At 47.2% G+C, this 23081-nt stretch overlaps 4 non-coding genes across 4 annotated transcripts; all 4 read left to right on the forward strand.

Annotated features, from left to right (window-relative positions):
• The first annotated feature begins 2442 nt into the window (after window positions 1-2442).
• Window positions 2443-2516, forward strand: TRNAS-CGA (transfer RNA serine (anticodon CGA)). Its single transcript has one exon. It is a non-coding gene; the product is annotated as a tRNA-Ser (tRNA).
• Window positions 2517-12358: 9842 nt separating this feature from the next.
• On the forward strand, window positions 12359-12432 carry TRNAS-CGA (transfer RNA serine (anticodon CGA)). The gene has a single exon. It is a non-coding gene; the product is annotated as a tRNA-Ser (tRNA).
• Window positions 12433-14704: 2272 nt separating this feature from the next.
• TRNAS-CGA (transfer RNA serine (anticodon CGA)) lies at window positions 14705-14778 on the forward strand. Its single transcript has one exon. It is a non-coding gene; the product is annotated as a tRNA-Ser (tRNA).
• A 3662-nt stretch (window positions 14779-18440) lies between these two features.
• Window positions 18441-18514, forward strand: TRNAS-CGA (transfer RNA serine (anticodon CGA)). The gene has a single exon. It is a non-coding gene; the product is annotated as a tRNA-Ser (tRNA).
• Window positions 18515-23081: the final 4567 nt, after the last annotated feature.

Below are 23081 nucleotides of genomic sequence, written 5' to 3' on the forward strand. Positions count from 1 at the left end.
CGTCCACCGCTATGGACGAGGGTGGCGCTGGTGAACACTCTCAAGGTTCGCTTCCACACAAAACATAAATACCCACGAAAGCAGCAGATTAGATAGCCGCCGCCATAGCTCAGTTGGTAAAAGCACCGGACGCAATATTCGGAGGTCGTGGGTTCGGATCCCACCGGTGGAATGGTTGTTTTTTCTGCTGCTCTATAAGTAATTTTCTTTAAAAACTAATAGATTGGCACTAGATATAAAAAAAGAAGCATTCCCCTATGCACCTTGATTTCGGTGACTGTTGGTTTCCTTAATATGTTTGTCAAACGAGCCCCTCACCTCATTTGCTTGTCTGCTAATAGCTTAAAGAGGGTCTCGGTTCTAGCAGTCTTGATGAAATAGGTCGAATAAGAGGGCTCTCACATCGTTTCCGCCCTCGCCGTTAGATGACGTTCTACGTCACACTTGCGGTATTACAGGACGTGCAACGTCCACCGCTATGGACGAGGGTGGCGCTGGTGAACACTCTCACGGTTCGCTTACACGCAAAACATAAATACCCACGAAAGCAGCAGATTAGACAGCCGTCGCCGTAGCTCAGATGGTAAGCGCACCGGACGCCATATTCGGAGGTCGTGGGTTCGGATCCCACCGGCGGCATGGTTGTTTTTTGTCCTGCTTTATAAGTAATATTATTTAAAAAAACTAATTGATTGGCACTAGATATAAAAAACGAATCATTCCCCTATGCACCTTGATTTCGGTGACTGTTGGCTTCCTTAATATGTTTGTCAAACGAGCCCCTCACCTCATTTGCCTTGTCTGCTAATAGCTTAAAGGGGGTCTCGGTTCTGGCAGTCTTGATGCCATAGGTAGCATAAGAGGGCTCTCGCACAGTTTCCGCCCTCGCCGTTAGATGACGTTCTACGTCACACTTGCGGTATTACAGGATGTGCTACGTCCACCGCTATGGACGAGGGTGGCGCGGGTAAACACTCTCAAGGTTCGCTTACACGCAAAACATAAATACCCACCAAAGCAGCAGATTAGACAGCCGTCACCGTAGCTCAGTTGGTAAGAGCACCGGACGTGATATTCGGAGGTCGTGGGCTCGGATCCCACAAGCGGCATGGTTGTATTTTCTGCTGCTTTATAAGTAATTTTCTTTAAAAAAACTGATTGATTGGCACTAGATATAAAAAAGAAGCATTCCTATATGCACCTTGATTTCGGTGACTGTTGGCTTCCTTCATATGTTTGTCAAACGAGCCGCTCCCTTGATTTGCCTTGTCTGCTAATAGCTTAACCGGGGTCTCGGTTCTGGCAGTCTTGATGCCATAGGTAGCATAAGAGTGCTCTCGCACAGTTTCCGCCCTCGGTGTTAGATGACGTTCTACTTCATACTTGCGGAATTACAGGACGTGCTACGTCCACCGCTATGGACGAGGGTGGCGCTGGTGAACACTCTCAAGGTTCGCTTCCACACAAAACATAAATACCCACGAAAGCAGCAGATTAGATAGCCGTGTCCGTAGCTCAGTTGGTAAGAGCACCGGACGCGATATTCGGAGGTCGTGGGTTCGGATCCCACCGGTTGCATGGTTGTTCTTTCTGCTGCATTATAGGTAATTTTCTCTAAAAAACTAATTGATTGGCACTAGATATAAAAAAAGAAGCATTCCCCTATGCACCTTGATTTCGGTGACTGTTGGTTTCCTTAATATGTTTGTCAAACGAGCCCCTCACCTCCTTTGCCTTGTCTGCTAATAGCTTAAAGAGGGTCTCGGTTCTGGCAGTCTTGATGTCATAGCTAGCATAAGAGGGCTCTCGCACAGTTTCCGCCCTCGCCTTTATATGACGTTCTACGTCACACTTGCGGTATTACAGGACGTGCTACGTCCACCGCTATGGACGAGGGTGGCGCTGGTGAACACTCTCAAGGTTCGCTTACACGCAAAACATAAATACCCACGGAAGCAGCAGATTAGACAGCCGTCGCCGTAGCTCAGTTGGTAAGAGCACCGGACGCGATATACGGAGGTTGTGGGCTCGAATCCCACCGGTGGCATGGTTTTTTTCGCCTGTTCTATAAGTAATTTTCTTTAACAAAAGCTAATTGATTGGCACTGGATATAAAAAAAGAAGCATTCCCCTATGCACCTTGATTTCGGTGAGTGTTGGTTTCCTTAATATGTTTGTCAAACGAGCCCCTCACTTCATTTCCCTTGTCTGCTAATAGCTTAAAGGGGGTCTCGGTTCTGGCAGTCTTGATGCCATAGGTAGCATAAGAGGGCTCTCGCACAGTTTCCGCCCTCGCCGTTAGATGACGTTCTACGTCACACTTGTGGTATTACAGGATGTGCTACGTCCACCGCTATGGACGAGGGTGGCGCGGGTGAACACTCTCAAGGTTCGCTTACACGCAAAACATAAATACCCACGAAAGCAGCACATTAGACAGCCGTCACCGTAGCTCAGTTGGTAAGAGCACCGGACGCGATATTCGGAGGTCGTGGGTTCGAATCCCACCGGTGGCATGGATGTTTTTTCTGCTGTTCTTAAGTAATTTTTTTTTACAAAAAGCTAATTGATTGGCACTGCATATAAAAAAGAAGCATTCCCCTATGCACCTTGATTTCGGTGACTGTTGGTTTCCTTAATATGTTTGTCAAACGAGCCCCTCACCTCATTTGCCTTGTCTGCTAATAGCTTAAAGGGGGTCTCGGTTCTGACAGTCTTGATGCCATAGGTAGCACAAAAGGGCTCTCGCACAGTTTCCGCCCTCGCCGTTAGACGTCACACTTGCGGTATTACAGGACGTGCAACGTCCACCGCTATGGACGAGGGTGGCGCGGGTGAACACTCTCAAGGTTCGCTTACACGCAAAACATAAATACCCACAAAAGCAGCAGATTAGACAGCCGTCGCCATAGCTCAGATGATAAGCGCACCGGACGCCATATTCGGAGGTCGTTGGTTCGGATCCCACCGGCGGCATGGTTGTTTTTTGTGCTGCTTTATAAGTAATTTTCTTTAAAAAAACTAATTGATTGGCACTAGATATAAAAAACGAAGCATTCCCCTATGCAACTTGATTTCGGTGACTGTTGGCTTCCTTAACATGTTTGTCAAACGAGCCCCTATCCTCATTTGCCTTGTCTGCTAATAGCTTAACGGGGGTCTCGGTTCTGGCAGTCTTGATGCCTTAGGTAGCATATGAGGGCTCTCTAACAGTTTCCGTCCTCGCCGTTAGGTGACGTTCTTTGTCACACTTGCGATATTACAGGACGTGCTACGTCCACCGCTATGGACGAGGGTGGCGCTTGTGAACACTCTCAAGGTTCGCTTACACGCAAAACATAAATATCCACGAAAGCAGCAGATTAGACATCCGTGGCCGTAGCTAAGTTGGTAAGAGCACCGGGCGCAATATTCGGAGGTCGTGGGTCCGGATCCCACCTTCGGCATGGTTGTTTCTTGTGCTGCTTTATAAGCAATTTTCAAAAAACTATTTGCTTGGCACTGGATATAAAAAACAAGAAGCATTCTCCTATGCACCTTGTTTTCGGTGACTGTTGGCTTCCTTAATATGTTTGTCATACGAGCCCCTCACTTCATTTGCCTTGTCTGCTAATAGCTTAACGGGGCTCTCGGTTCTGGCAGTCTTGATGCCATAGGTAGTATAAGAGGGCTCTCGCATATTTTCCGCCCTCGCCGTTAGATGACGTTCAACGTCACACTTGCGATATTACAGGATGTGCTACGTCCACCGCTATGGACGAGGGTGGCAGGGTGAACACTCTCAAGGCACGCTTGCACGCAAAACACAAATACCCAAGAAAGCAGCAAATTAGACAGCCGTCGCCGTAGCTCAGTTGGTAAAGCACCGGACGCGATATTCGGAGGTCGTGGGTTCGGATCTCACCTTCGGAATGTTTTTTTTTCTGCTGCTTTATAAGTAATATTCTTTAAAAAACTAATTGATTGGCACTAGATATAAAAAAAGAAGCATTCCCCTATGCACCTTGATTTCGGTGACTGTTGGTTTCCTTAATATGTTTGTCAAACGAGCCCCTCACTTCATTTGCCTTGTCTACTAATAGCTTAAAGGGGGTCTCGGTTCTGGCAGTCTTGATGCCATAGGTAGCATAAGAGGGCTCTCGCACAGTTTCCGCCCTCGCTGTTAGATGACGTTCTACGTCACACTTGCGGTATTACAGGACGTGCTACGTCCACCGCTATGGACGAGGGTGGCGCTGGTGAACACTCTCAAGGTTCGCTTACACGCGAAACATAAATACCCACGAAAGCAGCAGATTAGACAGCCGTCACCGTAGCTCAGTTGGTAAGAGCATCGGATGCGATATTCGGAGGTCGTGGGTTCGATCCCACCGGCGCCATTGTTGTCTTTTCTGCTTCTTTATAAGTAATTTTTTTTAAATCTAATTGATTGGCACTAGGTATAAAAAAAGAAGCATTCCTCTATGCACCTTGATTTCTGTGACTGTTGGTTTCCTTAATATGTTTGTCAAACGAGCCCCTCACTTCATTTGCCTTGTCTGCTAATAGCTTAAAGGGGGTCTCGGTTCTGGAAGTCTTGATGCCATAGGTAGCATAAGAGGGCTCTCGCACAGTTTCCGCCTTCGCCTTTAGATGACGTTCTACGTCACACTTGCGGTATTACAGGACGTGCTACGTCCACCGCTATGGACGAGGGTGGCGCTGGGGAACACTCTCAAGGATCGCTTACACGCAAAACATAAATACCCACAAAAGCAGAGATTAGACAACCGTCGCCGTAGCTCAGTTGGTAAGAGCACCGGACGCGATATTCGGAGGTAGTGGGCTCGGATCCCACCGGCGGCATGGTTGTTTTTTCTGCTTCTTTATGAGTAATTTTGTTTAAAAAACTAATTGATTGGCACTAGATATAAAAACAAGAAGCATTCCTCTATGCACCTTGTTTTCGGGGACTGTTGGCTTCCTTAATATGTTTGTCGACCGAGCCCCTCACTTCATTTGCCTTGTCTGCTAATAGCTTAACGGGGCTCTCGGTTCTGGCAGTCTTGATGCCATAGGTAGCATAAGAGGTCTCTCGCACAGTTTCCTCCCTCGCCATTAGATGACGTTCTACGTCACACTTGCGGTATTACAGGACGTGCTACGTCCACCGCTATGGACGAGGGTTGCGCTGGTGAACACACTCAATGTTCGCTTACACGCAAAACATAAATACCCACGAAAGCAGAAGATTAGACAGCCGTCGCCGTAGCTCAGTTGGTAAGAGCACCGCACGAGATATTCTGAGGTCGTGGGTTCGGATGCCACCGGCGGCATGGTTGTTTTTTCTGCTGCTTTATAATTTTCTTTAAAAAAACTGATTGATTGGCACTAGATATAAAAAAGAAGCATTCCTCTATGCACCTTGATTTCGGTGACTGTTGGCTTCCTTAATATGTTTGTCAAACGAGCCCCTCACTTCATTTGCCTTTTCTGCAAATAGCTTAACGGGGGTCTCGGTTCTGACAGTCTAGATGCCATAGGTAGCATAATAGGGCTCTCGCACAGTTTCCGCCCTCGCCGTTAGATGAGGTTCTACGTCACACTTGCGGTATTACAGGACGTGCTACGTCCACCGCTATGGACGAGGGTGGCGATGGTGAACACTCTCAAGGTTCGCTTACACGCAAAACATAAATACCCACGAACACAGCAGATTAGACAGCCGTCGCCGTAGCTCAGTTGGTAAGAGCACCAGAGGCGATATTCAGAGATCGTGGGTTCGAATCCCACCGGTGGCATGGTTGTCTTTTCTGCTGTTTTATAAGTAATTTTCTTTAAAAAAAGCTAATTGATTGGCACTGGATATAAAAAAGAAGCATTCCCCTATGCACCTTGATTTCAGTGACTGTTGGTTTCCTTAATATGTTTATCAAACGAGCCCCTCACTTCATTTCCCTTTTCTGCTAATAGCTTAAACTGGGTCTCGGTTCTGGCGGTCTTCATGCCATAGGTAGCATAAGAGGGCCCTCGCACAGTTTCCGCCCTCGCCGCTAGATGACGTTCTACGTCACACTTGCGGTATTACAGGATGTGCTACGTCCACCGCTATGGATGAGGGTGGCGCGGGTGAACACTCTCCAGGTTCGCTTACACGCAAAACATAAATACCCACGAAAGCAGCAGATTAGACAGCCGTCGCCGTAGCTCAGTTGGTAAGAGCACCGGACGAGATATTCGGAGGTCGTGGGTGGGATACCCACCTTCGGAATGGTTGTTTTTTCTGCTGATTTATAAGTAATTTTCTTTAAAAACTAATTGATTGGCACTAGATATAAAAAGAAGCATTCCCCAATGTACCTTGATTTTGGTGACTGCTGGCTTCCTTAATATGTTTGTCAAACGATCCCCTCACTTCATTTGCCTTGTCTGCTAATAGCTTAACGGGGGTCTCGGTTCTGGCAGTCTTAATGCCATAGGTCGAATGAGAGGGCTCTCGCACCGTTTCCGACCTCGCCGTTAGATGACGTTCTACGTCACACTTGCGGTATTACAGGACGTGCTACGTCCACCGATATGAACGAGGGTGGCACTGGTGAACACTCTCAAGGTTCGCTTACACGCAAAACATAAATAATCACGAAAGCAGCAGATTAGATAGCCGTCGCCATAGCTCAGTTGGTAAGAGAACCGGACGCGATATTCGGAGGTCGTGGGTTCGGATCCCACCGGTGGCATGGTTGTTTTTTCTGCTGCTTTATAAGTAATTTTCTTTAAAAAAACTAATTGATTGGCACTAGATATAAAAAAGAAGCATTCCCCTATGCACCTTGATTTCGGTGACTTTTGGCTTCCTTAATATGTGTGTCAAACGAGCCCCTCACCTCATTTGCCTTGTCTGCTAATAGCTTAATGGGGGTCTCGGTTCTGGCAGTCTTGATGTCATAGGTAGCATAAGAGGGCTCTCGCACAGTTTCCGCCCTCGCCGTTAGATGACGTTCTACGTCACACTTGCGGTATTACTGGACGTGCTACGTCCACTGCTATGAACGAGGGTGGCGCTTGTGAACACTCTCAAGGTTCGCTTACACGCAAAACATAAATATCCACGAAAGCAGCAGATTAGACAGCCGTGGCTGTAGCTAAGTTGGCAAGAGCACCGGACGCAATATTCGGAGGTCTGGGCTTCGGATCCCACCTTCGGCATGGTTGTTTCTTCTGCTGCTTTATAAGAAATTTTCAAAAAACCTAATTGCTTGGCACTGGATATAAAAAACAAGAAGCATACCCCTATGCACCTTGTTTTCGGTGACTGTTGGTTTCCTTAATATGTTTGTCAAACGAGCCCCTCACTTCATTTGCATTGTCTGCTAATAGCTTAACGGGGCTCTCGGTTCTGGCAGTCTTGATGCCATAGGTAGCTTAAGAGGGCTCTCGCACAGTTTCCACCCTCGCCGTTAGATGACGTTCTACGTCACACTTGCGGTATTACAGGATGTGCTACGTCCACCGCTATGGACGAGGGTGGCGCGGGTGAACACTCTCAAGGTTCGCTTACACGCAAATCATAAATACCCACGAAAGCAGCAGATTAGACTGCCGTCACCGTAGCTCAGTTGGTAAGAGCACCGGACGCGATATTCGGAGGCCGTGGGTTCGATCCCACCGGCGCCATTGTTGTCTTTTCTGCTGCTTTATAAGTAATTTTTTTTAAACTAATTGATTGGCACTAGCTATAAAAAAAGAAGCATTCCTATATGCACCTTGATTTCGGTGACTGTTGGGTTCCTTAATATGTTTGTCAAACGATCCCCTCACTTCATTTGCCTTGTCTGCTAGTAGCTTAAGGGGGTCTCGGTTCTGGCAGTCTTGATTCTATAGGTAGCATAAGAGGGCTCTCGCACAGTTTCCGCCCTCGCCGTTAGACGTCACACTTGCGGTATTACAGGACGTGCTACGTCCACCGCTATGAACGAGGGTGGCACTGGTGAACACTCTCAAGGTTCGCTTACACGCAAAACATAAATAATCACGAAAGCAGCAGATTAGATAGCCGTCGCCATAGCTCAGTTGGTAAGAGCACCGGACGCGATATTCGGAGGTCATGGGTTCGGATCCCACCGGTGGCATGGTTGATTTTTCTGCTGCTTTATAAAAATTTTCTTTAAAAAAACTAATTGATTGGCACTAGATATAAAAAAAGAAGCATTCGCCTATGCACCTTGATTTCGGTGACTATTGGCTTTCTTAATATGTTTGTCAAACGAGGCCCTCACATCATTTGCCTTGTCTGCTAATAGATTAACGAGGGTCTCGGTTCTGGCAGTCTTGATGCCACAGGTAGCATAAGAGGGCTCTCGCACAGTTTCCGCCCTCGCCGTTAGATGACGTTCTACGTCACACTTGCGGTATTACAGGATGTGCTACGTCCACCGCTATGGACGAGGGTGGCGCGGGTGAACACTCTCAAGGTTCGCTTACACGCAAAACATAAATACCCACGAAAGCAGCAGATTAGACAGCCGTCACCGTAGCTCAGTTGGTAAGAGCACCGGACGCGATATTCGGAGGTCATGGGTTCGAATCCCACAGGTGGCATGGATGTTTTTTCTGCTGTTCTATAAGTAATTTTCTTTACAAAAAGTTAATTAATTGGCACTGGATATAAAAAAAGAAGCATTCCCCTATGCACCTTGATTTCGGTGACTGTTGGTTTCCTTAATATGTTTGTCAAACGAGCCCCTCACTTCATTTGCCTTGTCTGCTAATAGCTTAAAGGGGGTCTCGGTTCTGACAGTCTTGATGCCATAGGTAGCTCAAGAGGGCTCTCGCACAGTTTCCGCCCTCGCCGTTAGACGCCACACTTGCGGTATTCCAGGACGTGCTACGTCCACCGCTGTGAACGAGGGTGGCACTGGTGAACACTCTCAAGGTTCGCTTGCACGCAAAACATGAATAATCACGAAAGCAGCAGATTAGATAGCCGTCGCCATAGCTCAGTTGGTAAGAGCACCGGACGCGAAATTCGGAGGTCGTGGGTTCGGATCCCACCGGTGGCATGGTTGTTTTTTCTGCTGCTTTAGAAGTAATTTTCTTTAAAAAACTAATTGATTGGCACTAGATATAAAAAAGAAGCATTCCCCTATGCACCTTGATTTCGGTGACTTTTGGCTTCCTTAATATGTTTGTCAAACGAGCCCCTCACCTCATTTGCCTTGTCTGCTAATAGCTTAATGGGGGTCTCGGTTCTGGCAGTCTTGATGTCATAGGTAGCATAAGAGGGCTCTCGCACAGTTTCTGTCCTCGCCGTTAGATGACGTTCTATGTCACACTTGCGGTATTACAGGACGTGCTACGTCCACCGCTATGGACGAGGGTGGCGCTTGTGAACACTCTCAAGGTTCGCTTACACGCAAAACATAAATATCCACGAAAGCAGCAGATTAGACAGCCGTGGCCGTAGCTAAGTTGGCAAGAGCACCGGATGCAATATTCGGAGGTCGGGGCTTCGGATCCCACCTTCGGCATGGTTGTTTCTTCTGCTGCTTATAAGCAATTTTCAAAAAAAGTAATTGCTTGGCACTGGTTATAAAAAACAAGAAGCGTTCCCCTATGCACCTTGTTTTCGGTGACTGTTGGTTTCCTTAATATGTTTGTCAAACGAGCCCCTCACTTCATTTGCATTGTCTGCTAATAGCTTAACGGGGCTCTCGGTTCTGGCAGTCTTGATGCCATAGGTAGCATACGAGGGCTCTCGCACAGTTTCCACCCTCGCCGTTAGATGACGTTCTATGTCACACTTGCGGTATTACAGGACGTGCTACGTCCACCGCTGTGAACGAGGGTGGCACTGGTGAACACTCTCAAGGTTCGCTTGCACGCAAAACATAAATAATCACGAAAGCAGCAGATTAGATAGCCGTCGCCATAGCTCAGTTGGTAAGAGCACCGGACGCGATATTCGGAGGTCGTGGGTGGGATCCCACCTTCGGAATGGTTGTTTTTTCTGCTGATTTATAAGTAATTTTCTTTAAAAAACTAATTGATTGGCACTAGCTATAAAAAAAGAAGCATTCCTCTATGCACCTTGATTTCGGTGACTGTTGGTTTCCTTAATATGTTTGTCAAATGATCCCCTCACTTCATTTGCCTTGTCTGCTAGTAGCTTAAAGGGGGTCTCGGTTCTGGCAGTCTTGTTGCCATAGGTAGCAAAAAAGGGCTCTCGCACAGTTTCCGCCCTCGCCGTAAGACGTCACACTTGCGGAATTACAGGACGTGCTACGTCCACCGCTATGAACGAGGGTGGCACTGGTGAACACTCTCAAGGTTCGCATACACGCAAAACATAAATAATCACGAAAGCAGCAGATTAGATAGCCGTCGCCATAGCTGAGTTGGTAAGAGCACCGGACGCGATATTCGGAGGTGTTGGGTTCGGATCCCACCGGTGGCATGGTTGTTTTTCATGCTGCTTTATAAGTAATTTTTTTTTAAATTTAATTGATTGGCACTAGGTATAAAAAAAGAAGCATTCCTCTATGCACCTTGATTTCTGTGACTGTTGGTTTCCTTAATATGTTTGTCAAACGAGCCCCTCACTTCATTTGCCTTGTCTGCTAATAGCTTAAAGGGGGTCTCGGTTCTGGCAGTCTTGATGCCATAGGTAGCATAAGAGGGCTCTCGCACAGTTTCCGCCCTCGCCTTTAGATGACGTTCTACGTCACACTTGCGGTATTACAGGACGTGCTACGTCCACCGCTATGGACGAGGGTGGCGCTGGTGAACACTCTCAAGGTTCGCTTACACGCAAAACATAAATACCCACAAAGGACAGATTAGACAACCGTCGCCGTAGCTCAGTTGGTAAGAGCACCGGGCGCGATATTCGGAGGTAGTGGGCTCGGATCCCACCGGTGGCTTGGTTGTCTTTTCGCCTGCTCTATAAGTAATTTTCTTTAAAAAAAGCTACTTGATTGGCACTGGATATAAAAAAAGAAGCATTCCCCTATGCACCTTGATTTCGGTGAGTGTTGGTTTCCTTAATATGTTTGTCAAACGAGCCCCTCACTTCATTTCCCTTGTCTGCTAATAGCTTAAAGGGGGTCTCGGTTCTGGCAGTCTTGATGCCATAGGTAGCATAAGAGGGCTCTCGCACATTTTCCGCCCTCGCCGTTAGATGACGTTCTACGTCAGACTTGTGGCATTACAGGATGTGCTACGTCCTCCGCTATGGACGAGGGTGGCGCGGGTGAACACTCTCAAGGTTCGCTTACACGCAAAACATAAATACCCACGAACGCAGCAGATTAGACAGCCGTCACCGTAGCTCAGTTGGTTGACGCAGCCAGACTCATGCTGGCTGACTTCGAGTCGGGTGTCCATAGCGTTTGTCTTTTGTTGATTGTTTGTTATGTGCAATTTTCTGTGTTAAAGCCAGGCAATAAAGAAAAAAAATAGTAGCTCAGTTGGTAAGAGCACCGGGCGCGATATTCGGAGGTCGTGGGTTCGAATCCCACCGGTGGCATGGATGTTTTTTCTGCTTTTCTATAAGTAATTTTTTTTACAAAAAGCTAATTGATTGGCACTGGATATAAAAAAAGAGGCATTCCCCTATTCACCTTGATTTCGGTGACTGTTGGTTTCCTTAATATGTTTGACAAACGAGCCCCTCACTTCATTTACCTTGTCTGCTAATAGCTTAAAGGGGGTCTCGATTCTGACAGTCTTGATGCCATAGGTAGCACAAGAGGGCTCTCACACAGTTTCCGCCCTCGCCGTTAGACGTCACTCTTGCGGTATTACAGGACGTGCTACGTCCACCGCTGTGAACGAGGGTGGCGCTAGTGAACACTCTCAAGGTTCGCTTCCACACAAAACATAAATACCCACGAAAGCAGCAGATTAGATAGCCGTCGCCATAGCTCAGTTGGTAAGAGCACCGGACGCGATATTCGGAGGACGTGGGTTCGGATCCCACCGGTTGCATGGTTGTTTTGTCTGCTGCTTTATAAGTAATATTCTTTAAAAAACTAATTGATTGGCACTAGATATAAAAAAAAGAAGCATTCCCCTATGCACTTTGATTTCGGTGACTGTTGGTTTCCTTAATATGATTGTCAAACGAGCCCCTCACCTCATTTGCCTTGTCTGCTAATAGCTTAAAGAGGGTCTCGGTTCTGGCAGTCTTGATGCCATAGCTAGCATAAGAGGGCTCTCGCAGTTTCCGCCCTCGCCTTTAGATGACGTTCTACGTCACACTTGCGGTATTACAGGACGTGCTACGTCCACCGCTATGGACGAGGGTGGCGCTGGTGAACACTCTCAAGGTTCGCTTACACGCAAAACATAAATACCCACGAAAGCAGCACATTAGACAGCCGTCACCGTAGCTCAGTTGGTAAGAGCACCGGACGCGATATTCGGAGGTCGTGGGTTCGAATCCCACCGGTGGCATGGATGTTTTTTCTGCTGTTCTTAAGTAATTTTTTTTACAAAAAGCTAATTGATTGGCACTGGATATAAAAAAAGAAGCATTCCCCTATGCACCTTGATTTCGGTGACTGTTGGTTTCCTTAATATGTTTGTCAAACGAGCCCCTCACTTCATTTCCCTTGTCTGCTAATAGCCTAAAGGGGGTCTCGGTTCTGGCAGTCTTGATGCTATAGGTAGCATAAGAGGGCTCTCGCACAGTTTCCCTCTCGCCGTTAGATGACGTTCTACGTCACATTTGCGGTATTACAGGACGTGCTACGTCCACCGCTATGGACGAGGGTGGCGCTGGTTACACACTCTCAAGGTTCGCTTACACGCAAAACATAAATACCCACGATAGCAGCAGATTAGACAGCCGTCACCGTAGCTCAGTTGGTAAGAGCACCGGACGCGATATTCGGAGGTCGTGGGTTCGGATCGCACCGGTGGCATGGTTGTTTTTTCTGCTGCTTCATAAGTAATTTTCTTTAAAAAACTAATTGATTGGCACTAGATATAAAAAAAGATGCATTCTCATATGCACCTTGATTTCGGTGACTGTTGGCTTCCTTAATATGTTTGTCAAACGAGCCCCTCACCTCATTTCCCTTGTCTGCTAATAGCTTAAAGGAGGTCTCGGTTCTGGCAGTCTTGATGCCATAGGTAGCATAAGAGGGCTCTCGCACAGTTTCCGCCCTCGCCGTTAGATGACGTTCTACGTCACACTTGCGGTATTACAGGATGTGCTACGTCCACCGCTATGGACGAGGGTGGCGCGGGTAAACACTCTCAAGGTTCGCTTACACGCAAAACATAAATACCCACCAAAGCAGCAGATTAGACAGCCGTCACCGTAGCTCAGTTGGTAAGAGCACCGGACGTGATATTCGGAGGTCGTGGGCTCGGATCCCACCGGCGGCATGGTTGTATTTTCTGCTGCTTTATAAGTAATTTTCTTTAAAAAAACTGATTGATTGGCACTAGATATAAAAAAGAAGCATTCCTATATGCACCTTGATTTCGGTGACTGTTGGCTTCCTTCATATGTTTGTCAAACGAGCCGCTCCCTTGATTTGCCTTGTCTGCTAATAGCTTAACCGGGGTCTCGGTTCTGGCAGTCTTGATGCCATAGGTAGCATAAGAGTGCTCTCGCACAGTTTCCGCCCTCGGTGTTAGATGACGTTCTACTTCATACTTGCGGAATTACAGGACGTGCTACGTCCACCGCTATGGACGAGGGTGGCGCTGGTGAACACTCTCAAGGTTCGCTTCCACACAAAACATAAATACCCACGAAAGCAGCAGATTAGATAGCCGTGTCCGTAGCTCAGTTGGTAAGAGCACCGGACGCGATATTCGGAGGTCGTGGGTTCGGATCCCACCGGTTGCATGGTTGTTCTTTCTGCTGCATTATAGGTAATTTTCTCTAAAAAACTAATTGATTGGCACTAGATATAAAAAAAGAAGCATTCCCCTATGCACCTTGATTTCGGTGACTGTTGGTTTCCTTAATATGTTTGTCAAACGAGCCCCTCACCTCCTTTGCCTTGTCTGCTAATAGCTTAAAGAGGGTCTCGGTTCTGGCAGTCTTGATGTCATAGCTAGCATAAGAGGGCTCTCGCACAGTTTCCGCCCTCGCCTTTATATGACGTTCTACGTCACACTTGCGGTATTACAGGACGTGCTACGTCCACCGCTATGGACGAGGGTGGCGCTGGTGAACACTCTCAAGGTTCGCTTACACGCAAAACATAAATACCCACGGAAGCAGCAGATTAGACAGCCGTCGCCGTAGCTCAGTTGGTAAGAGCACCGGACGCGATATACGGAGGTTGTGGGCTCGAATCCCACCGGTGGCATGGTTTTTTTCGCCTGTTCTATAAGTAATTTTCTTTAAAAAAAGCTAATTGATTGGCACTGGATATAAAAAAAGAAGCATTCCCCTATGCACCTTGATTTCGGTGAGTGTTGGTTTCCTTAATATGTTTGTCAAACGAGCCCCTCACTTCATTTCCCTTGTCTGCTAATAGCTTAAAGGGGGTCTCGGTTCTGGCAGTCTTGATGCCATAGGTAGCATAAGAGGGCTCTCGCACAGTTTCCGCCCTCGCCGTTACATGACGTTCTACGTCACACTTGTGGTATTACAGGATGTGCTACGTCCACCGCTATGGACGAGGGTGGCGCGGGTGAACACTCTCAAGGTTCGCTTACACGCAAAACATAAATACCCACGAAAGCAGCACATTAGACAGCCGTCACCGTAGCTCAGTTGGTAAGAGCACCGGACGCGATATTCGGAGGTCGTGGGTTCGAATCCCACCGGTGGCATGGATGTTTTTTCTGCTGTTCTTAAGTAATTTTTTTTTACAAAAAGCTAATTGATTGGCACTGCATATAAAAAAGAAGCATTCCCCTATGCACCTTGATTTCGGTGACTGTTGGTTTCCTTAATATGTTTGTCAAACGAGCCCCTCACCTCATTTGCCTTGTCTGCTAATAGCTTAAAGGGGGTCTCGGTTCTGACAGTCTTGATGCCATAGGTAGCACAAAAGGGCTCTCGCACAGTTTCCGCCCTCGCCGTTAGACGTCACACTTGCGGTATTACAGGACGTGCAACGTCCACCGCTATGGACGAGGGTGGCGCGGGTGAACACTCTCAAGGTTCGCTTACACGCAAAACATAAATACCCACGAAAGCAGCAGATTAGACAGCCGTCGCCATAGCTCAGATGATAAGCGCACCGGACGCCATATTCGGAGGTCGTTGGTTCGGATCCCACCGGCGGCATGGTTGTTTTTTGTGCTGCTTTATAAGTAATTTTCTTTAAAAAAACTAATTGATTGGCACTAGATATAAAAAACGAAGCATTCCCCTATGCAACTTGATTTCGGTGACTGTTGGCTTCCTTAACATGTTTGTCAAACGAGCCCCTATCCTCATTTGCCTTGTCTGCTAATAGCTTAACGGGGGTCTCGGTTCTGGCAGTCTTGATGCCTTAGGTAGCATATGAGGGCTCTCTAACAGTTTCCGTCCTCGCCGTTAGGTGACGTTCTTTGTCACACTTGCGATATTACAGGACGTGCTACGTCCACCGCTATGGACGAGGGTGGCGCTTGTGAACACTCTCAAGGTTCGCTTACACGCAAAACATAAATATCCACGAAAGCAGCAGATTAGACATCCGTGGCCGTAGCTAAGTTGGTAAGAGCACCGGGCGCAATATTCGGAGGTCGTGGGTCCGGATCCCACCTTCGGCATGGTTGTTTCTTGTGCTGCTTTATAAGCAATTTTCAAAAAACTATTTGCTTGGCACTGGATATAAAAAACAAGAAGCATTCTCCTATGCACCTTGTTTTCGGTGACTGTTGGCTTCCTTAATATGTTTGTCATACGAGCCCCTCACTTCATTTGCCTTGTCTGCTAATAGCTTAACGGGGCTCTCGGTTCTGGCAGTCTTGATGCCATAGGTAGTATAAGAGGGCTCTCGCATATTTTCCGCCCTCGCCGTTAGATGACGTTCAACGTCACACTTGCGATATTACAGGATGTGCTACGTCCACCGCTATGGACGAGGGTGGCAGGGTGAACACTCTCAAGGCACGCTTGCACGCAAAACACAAATACCCAAGAAAGCAGCAAATTAGACAGCCGTCGCCGTAGCTCAGTTGGTAAAGCACCGGACGCGATATTCGGAGGTCGTGGGTTCGGATCTCACCTTCGGAATGTTTTTTTTTCTGCTGCTTTATAAGTAATATTCTTTAAAAAACTAATTGATTGGCACTAGATATAAAAAAAGAAGCATTCCCCTATGCACCTTGATTTCGGTGACTGTTGGTTTCCTTAATATGTTTGTCAAACGAGCCCCTCACTTCATTTGCCTTGTCTACTAATAGCTTAAAGGGGGTCTCGGTTCTGGCAGTCTTGATGCCATAGGTAGCATAAGAGGGCTCTCGCACAGTTTCCGCCCTCGCTGTTAGATGACGTTCTACGTCACACTTGCGGTATTACAGGACGTGCTACGTCCACCGCTATGGACGAGGGTGGCGCTGGTGAACACTCTCAAGGTTCGCTTACACGCGAAACATAAATACCCACGAAAGCAGCAGATTAGACAGCCGTCACCGTAGCTCAGTTGGTAAGAGCATCGGATGCGATATTCGGAGGTCGTGGGTTCGATCCCACCGGCGCCATTGTTGTCTTTTCTGCTTCTTTATAAGTAATTTTTTTTAAATCTAATTGATTGGCACTAGGTATAAAAAAAGAAGCATTCCTCTATGCACCTTGATTTCTGTGACTGTTGGTTTCCTTAATATGTTTGTCATACGAGCCCCTCACTTCATTTGCCTTGTCTGCTAATAGCTTAACGGGGCTCTCGGTTCTGGCAGTCTTGATGCCATAGGTAGTATAAGAGGGCTCTCGCATATTTTCCGCCCTCGCCGTTAGATGACGTTCAACGTCACACTTGCGATATTACAGGATGTGCTACGTCCACCGCTATGGACGAGGGTGGCAGGGTGAACACTCTCAAGGCACGCTTGCACGCAAAACACAAATACCCAAGAAAGCAGCAAATTAGACAGCCGTCGCCGTAGCTCAGTTGGTAAAGCACCGGACGCGATATTCGGAGGTCGTGGGTTCGGATCTCACCTTCGGAATGTTTTTTTTTCTGCTGCTTTATAAGTAATATTCTTTAAAAAACTAATTGATTGGCACTAGATATAAAAAAAGAAGCATTCCCCTATGCACCTTGATTTCGGTGACTGTTGGTTTCCTTAATATGTTTGTCAAACGAGCCCCTCACTTCATTTGCCTTGTCTACTAATAGCTTAAAGGGGGTCTCGGTTCTGGCAGTCTTGATGCCATAGGTAGCATAAGAGGGCTCTCGCACAGTTTCCGCCCTCGCTGTTAGATGACGTTCTACGTCACACTTGCGGTATTACAGGACGTGCTACGTCCACCGCTATGGACGAGGGTGGCGCTGGTGAACACTCTCAAGGTTCGCTTACACGCGAAACATAAATACCCACGAAAGCAGCAGATTAGACAGCCGTGTCCGTAGCTAAGTTGGTAAGAGCACCGGACGCAATATTCGGAGGTCGTAGGTTCGGATCCCACCGGCGGCATGGTTGTTTTTTCTGCTGCTTTATAAGTAATTTTCTTTAAAAAAACTGATTGATTGGCACTAGATATAAAAAAGAAGCATTTCTATATGCACCTTGATTTCGGTGACTGTTGGCTTCCTTCATATGTTTGTCAAACGAGCCCCTCCCTTGATTTGCCTTGTCTGCTAATAGCTTAACGGGGGTCTCGGTTCTGGCAGTCTTGATGCCATAGGTAGCATAAGAGGGCTCTCGCACAGTTTCCGCCCTCGGCGTTAGATGACGTTCTACTTCACACTTGCGTAATTACAGGACGTGCTACGTCCACCGCTATGGACAAGGGTGGCGCTGGTGAACACTCTCAAGGTTCGCTTCCACACAAAACATAAATACCCACGAAAGCAGCAGATTAGATAGCCGTCGCCATAGCTCAGTTGGTAAGAGCACCGGACGCGATATTCGGAGGTCGTGGGTTCGGATCCCACCGGTTGCATGGTTGTTTTTTCTGCTGCTTCATAAGTAATTTTTTTTAAAAAAAACTAATTGATTGGCACTAGATATAAAAAAAGAAGCATTCTCATATGCACCTTCATTTCGGTGACTATTGGCTTCCTTAATATGTTTGTCAAACGAGCCCCTCACCTCATTTCTCTTGTCTGCTAATAGCTTAAAGGGGGTCTCGGTTCTGGCAGTCTTGATGCCATAGGTAGCATAAGAGGGCTCTCGCACAGTTTCCGCCCTCGCCGTTAGATCACGTTCTACGTCACACTTGTGGTATTACAGGATGTGCTACGTCCACCGCTATGGACGAGGGTGGCGCTTGTGAACACTCTCAAGGTTCGCTTACACGCAAAACATAAATACCCACCAAAGCAGCAGATTAGACAGCCGTCACCGTAGCTCAGTTGGTAAGAGCACCGGACGCGATATTCGGAGGTCGTGGGTTCGAATCCCACCGGTGGCATGGATGTTTTTTCTGCTGTTCTGTAAGAAATTTTCTTTACAAAAAGCTAATTGATTGGCACTGGATATAAAAAAGAAGCATTCCCCTATGCACCTTGATTTCGGTGACTGTTGGCTTCCTTAATATGTTTGTCAAACGAGCCCCTCACCTCATTTGCCTTGTCTGGTAATAGCTTAACGGGAGTCTCGGTTCTGGCAGTCTTGATGCCATAGGTAGCATAAGAGGGCTCTCGCACAGTTTCCGTCCTCACCGTTAGATGACGTTCTATGTCACACTTGCGGTATTACAGGACGTGCTACGTCCACCGCTATGGGCGAGGGTGGCGCTTGTGAACACTCTCAAGGTTCGCTTACACGCAAAACATAAATATCCACGATAGCAGCAGATTAGACAGCCGTGGCCGTAGCTAAGTTGGTAAGAGCACCGGACGCAATATTCGGAGGTCGTGGGTTCGGATCCCACCTTCGGCATGGTTGTTCCTTCTGCTGCTTTATAAGCAATTTTCAAAGAAACTAATTGCTTTGCACTGGATATAAAAAACAAGAAGCATTCCCATATGCACCTTGTTTTCGGTGACTGTTGACTTCCTTAATATGTTTGTCAAACGAGCCCCTCACCTCATTTGCCTTGTCGGCTAATAGCTTAACGGGGGTCTCGGTTCTGGCAGTCTTGATGCCATAGCTAGCATAAGAGGGCTCTCGCACAGTTTCCGCCATCGCCGTTAGACGTCACACTTGCGGTATTAGAGGACGTGCTACGTCCACCGCTATGGACGAGGGTGGCGCTTCTGAATACTCTCAAGGTTCGCTTACACGCAAAACATAAATATCCACGAAAGCAGCAGATTAGACAGCCGTGTCCGTAGCTAAGTTGGTAAGAGCACCGGACGCAATATTCGGCGGTCGTGGGTTCGGATCCCACCGGTTGCATGGTTGTTTTTTCTGCTGCTTTAAAAGTAATTTTCTTTAAAAAAACTAATTGATTGGCACTAGATATAAAAAAAGAAGCATTTCCCTATGCACCTTGATTTCGGTGAGTGTTGGTTTCCTTAATATGTTTGTCAAACGAGACCCTCACTTCATTTCCCTTGTCTGCTAATAGCTTAAAGGGGGTCTCGGTTCTGGCAGTCTTGATGCCATAGGTAGCATAAGAGGGCTCTCGCACATTTTCCGCCCTCGCCGTTAGATGACGTTCTACGTCAGACTTGTGGCATTACAGGATGTGCTACGTCCTCCGCTATGGACGAGGGTGGCGCGGGTGAACACTCTCAAGGTTCGCTTACACGCAAAACATAAATACCCACGAAAGCAGCAGATTAGACAGCCGTCACCGTAGCTCAGTTGGTTGACGCAGCCAGACTCATGCTGGCTGACTTCGAGTCGGGTGTCCATAGCGTTTGTCTTTTGTTGATTGTTTGTTATGTGCAATTTTCTGTGTTAAAGCCAGGCAATAAAGAAAAAAATAGTAGCTCAGTTGGTAAGAGCACCGGGCGCGATATTCGGAGGTCGTGGGTTCGAATCCCACCGGTGGCATGGATGTTTTTTCTGCTTTTCTATAAGTAATTTTTTTTACAAAAAGCTAATTGATTGGCACTGGATATAAAAAAAGAGGCATTCCCCTATTCACCTTGATTTCGGTGACTGTTGGTTTCCTTAATATGTTTGTCAAACGAGGCCATCACTTCATTTACCTTGTCTGCTAATAGCTTAAAGGGGGTCTCGATTCTGACAGTCTTGATGCCATAGGTAGCACAAGAGGGCTCTCACACAGTTTCCGCCCTCGCCGTTAGACGTAACTCTTGCGGTATTACAGGACGTGCTACGTCCACCGCTGTGAACGAGGGTGGCACTGGTGAACACTCTCAAGGTTCGCTTGCACGCAAAACATAAATAATCACGAAAGCAGCAGATTATATAGCCGTCGCCATAGCTCAGTTGGTAAGAGCACCGGACGCGATATTCGGAGGTCGTGGGTTCGGATCCCACCGGTGGCATGGTTGTTTTTTCTGCTGCTTTATAAGTAATTTTCTTTATTAAAACTAATTGATTGGCACTAGATACAAAAAAAGAAGCATTCCCCTATGCACCTTGATTTCGGTGACTGTTGGCTTCCTTAATATGTTTGTCAAACGAGCCGCTCACCGCATTTGCCTTGTCTACGAATAGCTTAACAGGAGTCTCGGTTCTGGCAGTCTTGCTGCCATAGGTAGCATAAGAGGGCTCTCGCACAGTTTCCGTCCTCACCGTTAGATGACGTTCTATGTCACACTTGCGGTATTACAGGACGTGCTACGTCCACCGCTATGGACGAGGGTGGCGCTTGTGAACACTCTCAAGGTTCGCTTACACGCAAAACATAAATATCCACGATAGCAGCAGATTAGACAGCCGTGGCCGTAGCTAAGTTGGTAAGAGCACCGGACGCAATATTCGGAGGTCGTGGGTTCGGATCCCACCTTCGGCATGGTTGTTCCTTCTGCTGCTTTATAAGCAATTTTCAAAAAAAACTAATTGCTTGGCACTGGATATAAAAAACAAGAAGCATTCCCATATGCACCTTGTTTTCGGTGACTGTTGACTTCCTTATTATGTTTGTCAAACGAGCCCCTCACCTCATTTGCCTTGTCTGCTAATAGCTTAACGGGGGTCTCGGTTCTGGCAGTCTTGATGCCATAGCTAGCATAAGAGGGCTCTCGCACCGTTTCCGCCCTCGCCGTTAGACGTCACACTTGCGGTATTACAGGACGTGCTACGTCCACCGCTATGGACGAGGGTGGCGCTTGTGAACACTCTAAAGGTTCGCTTACACGCAAAACATAAATATCCACGAAAGCAGCAGATTAGACAGCCGTGTCCGTAGCTGAGTTGGTAAGAGCACCGGACGCAATATTCGGAGGTCGTGGGTTCGGATCCCACCTTCGGCATGTTTGTTTCTTCTGCTGCTTTATAAGCAATTTTCAAAAAAAACTAATTGCTTGGCACTGGATATAAAAAACAAGAAGCATTCCCCTATGCACCTTGTTTTCGGTGACTGTTGGCTTCCTTAATATGTTTGTCAAACGAGCCACTCACTTCATTTGCCTTGTCTGCTAATAGCTTAACGGGGCTCTCGGTTCTGGAAGTCTTGATGCCATAGGTAGCATAAGAGGTCTCGCACAGTTTCCTCCCTCGCCATTAGATGAAGTTCCACGTCACACTAGCGGTATTACAGGACGTGCTAAGTCCACCGCTATGGACGAGGGTGACGCTGGTGAACACTCTCAAGGTTCGCTTACAAGCAAAACATAAATACCCACCAAAGCAGCAGATTAGACAGCCGTCGCCGTAGCTTAGTTGGTAAGAGCACCGGACGAGATATTCGGAGGTCGTGGGTGGGATCCCACCTTCGGAATGGTTGTTTTTTCTGCTGATTTATAAGTAATTTTCTTTAAAAAACTAATTGATTGGCACTAGATATAAAGAGAAGCATTCCCCTAAGCACCTTGATTTTGGTGCCTATTGGCTTCCTTAATATGTTTGTCAAACGAGCCCCTCACATCATTTACCTTGTCTGCTAATAGATTAACGAGGGTCTCGGTTCTGGCAGTCTTGATGCCATAGCTAGCATAAGAGGGCTCTCGCACAGTTTCCGCCCTCGCCGTTAGATGACGTTCTACGACACACTTGCGGTATTACAGGATGTGCTACGTCCACCGCTATGGACGAGGATGGCGCGGGTGAACACTCTCAAGGTTCGCTTACACGCAAAACATAAATACCCACGAAAGCAGCAGATTAGACAGCCGTCACAGTAGCTCAGTTGCTAAGAGCACCGGACGCGATATTCGGAGGTCGTGGGTTCAAATCCCAACGGTGGCATGGATGTTTTTTCTGCGGTTCTATAAGTAATTTTCTTTACAAAAAGCTAATTGATTGGCACTAGATATAAAAAAAGAAGCATTCCCATATGCACCTTGATTTCGGTGACAGTTGGCTTCCCTAATATGTTTGTCAAACGAGCCCCTCACCTCATTTTCCTTGTCTGCTAATAGCTTAAAGGGGGTCTCGGTTCTGGCAGTCTTGATGTCATAGGTAGCATAAGAGGGCTCTCGCACAGTTTCCGCCCTCGCCGTTAGATGACGTTCTACGTCACACATGCGGTATTACAGGATGTGCTACGTCCACCGCTATGGACGAGGGTGGCGCGGGTGAACACTCTCAAAGTTCGCTTACACGCAAAACATAAATACCCACCAAAGCAGCAGATTAGACAGCCGTCACCGTAGATCAGTTGGTAAGAGCACCGGACGCGATATTCGGAGGTCGTGGGTTCGGATCCCACCGGCGGCATGGTTGTTTTTTCTGCTGCTTTATAAGTAATTTTCTTTAAAAAAACTGATTGATTGGCACTAGATATAAAAAAGAAGCATTCCTCTATGCACCTTGATTTCGGTGACTGTTGGCTTCCTTCATATGTTTTTCAAACGAGCCCCTCCCTTGATTTGCCTTGTCTGCTAATAGCTTAACGGGGGTCTCAGTTCTGGCAGTCTCGATGCCATAGGTAGCATAAGAGGGCTCTCGCACAGTTT

The sequence above is a fragment of the Amblyomma americanum genome, chromosome 3 (genome assembly GCF_052857255.1).
Source record: "Amblyomma americanum isolate KBUSLIRL-KWMA chromosome 3, ASM5285725v1, whole genome shotgun sequence".
Taxonomy (NCBI): Eukaryota; Metazoa; Arthropoda; class Arachnida; order Ixodida; family Ixodidae; genus Amblyomma; species Amblyomma americanum.